The following is a 4,506-nucleotide window of genomic DNA, read 5'->3' on the forward strand; positions in this document are numbered from 1 at the left end:
TCTTCATTGGTATTTCTCCTCACATCGCCAGGGTCCGAACACCAGGGCAGGGGGACAGAAAGGACTAGGTCCACTCGGATAGCCCCAAACACAGTGACAGTGGCACCACACACTTCCTATTAGAGCCAGGAAGACAAATGGGCCTCAGCAGGTCCTGCTGGGAGCATCATATAATGAGTTGGGAGTCATTTACACCTCCATTTAAAAAAGTAAAATAAAATTAAAAAGCCTTGGGGACAAAAAATGCCGGGCCATTGCCTTCTCGGGGAACAGAGTGCCTAATTCTTGGTTAAGGGAATTAATTTGTTGTTTCTCCCAAAGCCAGTAGATAACAAGAAAAGGAGCGAGATCGAGGACAGGTGGCCACTGATGGTGACATTCCTCGTAGGCCAGGCAGGGTGGTATTATCTGTAAGACACGGGCTAGCGCAGTGACAGAAGCTGACACCCCACAATCTACCAGGCTGCTCTCTGTGATTCGCTGTTTTCTCCAGACTAACAATTGAGGACCCCTTCACACTCTGGGTACAGGGTACAAGACCCTGAACTGATGCATTTCCCCATCAGGAAAGAGCATGGTTTTCCAGTTCCCTGAAGAAAGCTTAGAGAGCAGGAACTGAGCATGCTCATTAGCAAACAGGCCCTAGAAATGCAAACAGAAAACAGACTAGCATTTCTCAGAGTGTTTTGGTAGCAAAACATTCAATGAAAACCAAAGTTTCAAAATAAGTATGGAACATGCATTCTAGGCCCTTCTTCGAGGTTCACAAGGCACACACCCCAGTCAAAGGCTCTGAGACGTCCTGCTGCAAAGTGCTCTGTTTCACTTTAACTCAGCTTAGCTTGAGCCCAGTTCCTCTTTTGCTAGTAAACCTATTATAGTCCTGTGCTCCTCTGCACGCACGTTGGAAAAATTCCCACAGCTCCTGCCTCTGCTGACGGCTGGATTCCAGACTGTTCGCTGGAGACACTGGCCTGAGGGCTAGAACTGGGCCTCTCTGCTGAGGGGCAGAGACTTTGGGGTGACCAGAACAAGATGGCTTTGGATACGGTCTTGTCACGTCATCCTGCACTTTGTCATTTATCACTCACACCAATATAAGATATTGACTTCTAGGAAGGGACAGCTGAACGATCTTTTTGAAACACAAATGTGATCACATCCCTTCCTTGCTTAAAGCCTTTAATTACTGCCTTGCAATTGCACTTGGAATGAGCCTGTAAATCCTGGCGTGGCCTTGAGGTCCTGCATGTTCCGGTCCCTATGTGCCTTCCCTGCCTCACCTGGATCCCTCTTACCCTGAGTTCCCATCAGCTTGGCTTTCTTCCACCTCCACAAATACCCAAACTTCTTCCCCACCTCCGACTTTTGTACACACTGTTCCCTTTGCCTGGGTTGCTGTTCCCTTTTTCTTGCCCTGTCTAGCATCCTGCAGGTCTCAACTTAAACACCAATTCCCTGGGAAGCCTTCCCTGACTAGTTTCTCATGGAGCCCAGCCCTCCTTTCCTTTATGGCACTGGACACAAGCAGTCAGCATGCATTTGTGGGACTGCTTGTTTCAGAGCCCCCAGGGAAAGGACTGCCCATTCAACATGTAACTGTTGAATTCCCAGCAGCAAGAGCAGGGCCTGGCACACAGTAGATGCTCAATAAATACTTGTTGCCTGAGTGACGAATTCGAGATGACTTTTTAAAAGGGTACAAGGATAGGACGACAGAGTGGGTCTGATTTGACTGAGGCCATGTTTAAGACAACAGATGGGTCTGCTCCCACCCCCACTGGCATTCTGTCCCAGTCATATTTGGTTATGAGACCAACAGGTGGACTTCTCAGGTTTCTAGGGAGGAATTTCACGGTGTCCTGCCTCCTTTGCTGTTTGTGTTTCTGACATTTCCCATGCACCTCCTATGCGCCAGTCCGGGTCCTAGGCTCTGGGGACGCGGGCAGGTCTTCCTGGACCCTTCCTGTTCTGCCGCTGGCCACATCTGTCCTTCTTCTCAGCCCCACCAGCTGCAGCTCAGCCTCTCCCTCCCAGCCCTGCTTCCGTTCCCTCACCCTGGGATTCCTGGATCCGGACAGAATCTTAGAAGTGTCCCTGTCAAACAGATCATTTCAACAGGAAAACTCTGCACTCATATATCTGACCTGACACTTCCCACTTTGCTCCACAAGAGAAGATGGATTCACTCACGTTCCTTTTCTCCAGTCTCAGGCCTCACCTCCATTCATCTTTCTCCATTTCCCGAGGGCCTCAGGGGTCTAAGCTCAGCTGGAGCCAGCCTTTCCATTCACACTTGTCCAGGAGTGTTATTTTCATCTCATAGGCCTCTGCTCCACTCATCTACAGAACCCAAACCCTCTCTGAATGCAGATTCTCTCACATTGCTGGTCGGACTGCAAATTGGTAGAACCCCTAAGGAGAGCCATTTGGCAACATCCATCAAAATTAGAAATGCACATACCTTTTGGCCCAGTAACTTCACTTCTGGGAATTCATCTTGAAAATACACTTGTACACGTACAAAATGATGTAAGTACAAGGTTATTCTTTGTAGCATCTTTTGTAAGAGCAAAATTCGAAATGACCCAAATGTCTACCCACAGGGAATAGTTAAACAACTTATGGTGTGTGTGTCCAAGGAGCCACTGCGCAGCTGTGAAAAGGAAGAAGTGAGTACGCTTGCTAGGTACTGGGGGAGAAAGATCTTGCCAAGAAATTGTTAGGTGAAAACAAACAACAAACAACAGGAGACAACAGGGCTTACACTATGTAACATCTGGATTATAAAGAAACATTTGCTTCCATATACACAAAGGAACTGAGAAAGGGCACACAGGAACCAGAGACCACAGAAAAGAGAAGGGGAGCAACTGGGTATATGTGGGAAGGGGGAGACGTCTCACTGAACACAATTTTACATATTCTTATTTCTAAGGATGTGGACGTACTGCACATTCAAAATAAGTTAATGAAAGATACTTTTAAACCTCTGAAAGTTTATCCTCACTCGCAACCTACTGTGGTTTGTCTTCAGGCCCGTTCATCTAAGAACCTCCAAAATCAGGAGGTTTTTGTTTTACGATTTTTTTATTGGGGAGTATTGGGGAACAGTGTGTTCTTCCAGGGCCCATCGGCTCCAAGTCAAGTCGTTGTCCTTCAATCTAGTTGTGGAAGGCGCAACTCAGCTCGAAGTCCAGTCGCTGTTTTCAATCTTAGTTGCAGGGGGCGCAGTCCACCATCCCATGCGGGAATTGAACCGGCAACCTTGTTGTTCAGAGCACCTGCTCTAACCAACTGAGCCATCTGGCCGTCCCACCAACAGCTCATTGTCTTCAATCTAGTTGTGGAGGGTGCAGCTTATTGGCCCACGGGGGAATCGAACCAGCAACCTTGTAGTTAAGAGCTCGCGCTCTAACCAACTGAGCCATCCGGCTGTCCAGACATCACTCTTAATCACTACCCTTTGTGTCTAACCAGACAAAATGATCTCCAAGTCCTTCATAACTCTTAGGTCTGTTTTCCATGCTCCTAACTCCAAATTCACTATACCTGCCACCATACTCAGGTTAGGACCCCATTACGACACTAACAGCTGGGCTGGATACTCCAGGTGGCCTTTGCAGCCAGGAACCACTGCAGACGTCTGCACCTGGGATATGTGGTGAGCAGCAGGTCAGAGAAGAGCCAAGGGAAGGGTAGCCTGGGCAAATGTGGGTGGTGTCTGTGCAGTGGGGGCTGCAGTTTATTCTACAGCTCCCTTGGTTTTCAGTGGTAGCAGGTTGGTGACATGGTGACAGCATTGTTCTCTGTCTTCCACCCCCATCTCACTTCCCTCCATGAATGATAGCACTGTCCTCTTTCCATCATGGAAACTAGGCTGCACTGCGCAGACACCCCCTTCAGGATTGACAGATTTAGTCCTCTAGCTGCTGGGAAGGTTGTTGGCTGACAGCTCTCGGCCATCAACCCTCATAAGGAATTGCCTTGGCGGAAGGGAGTTGCCTTGCCCAAGGTCACACCGCTTTCCTGGGGCAGCCCAGATAGAATTACTGGTCAACCTGGGTACACAAAGCCCTGACCCTATGCCCCACCTCAGGACAACTCTAAAGGGCCATCCAGCCTCAGAGCTCCCAGAAGGGGCTGGCTGCGGCCTTGGGCCTCAGGGGAGCCTGACTTCTCCCTGTCTCTAGCCCACAGGTGTTGATGACAGGAGTGCGCCCTAAGGAACTGCCTGCTACTTCCCGTCAGAGGTTCCTGTCCAGAGAACCCAACCTGCAAAGCCCTCTCCATTCGTCTTTTTCCTTCTCACTTTAGAAGTCTCCCAGCATCAAAAGCCACCAGGTGTTTACTTACACAAGACCCCTCCCCAACCCAGCCCCCATTTGGGGCAGGCTTTTCTCCCAAGCTGGGGGTTGAGGTGGGATACACTTTACCAGCATGGGCATAGCGTGAAGTGTTCCCACCTTTTCAAAGTCAGAAGTGAATGAGCAGGGCAGCCTGGGG

This window comes from Rhinolophus sinicus, linkage group LG06, assembly GCF_036562045.2.
Source record: "Rhinolophus sinicus isolate RSC01 linkage group LG06, ASM3656204v1, whole genome shotgun sequence".
Classification (NCBI taxonomy): Eukaryota; Metazoa; Chordata; class Mammalia; order Chiroptera; family Rhinolophidae; genus Rhinolophus; species Rhinolophus sinicus.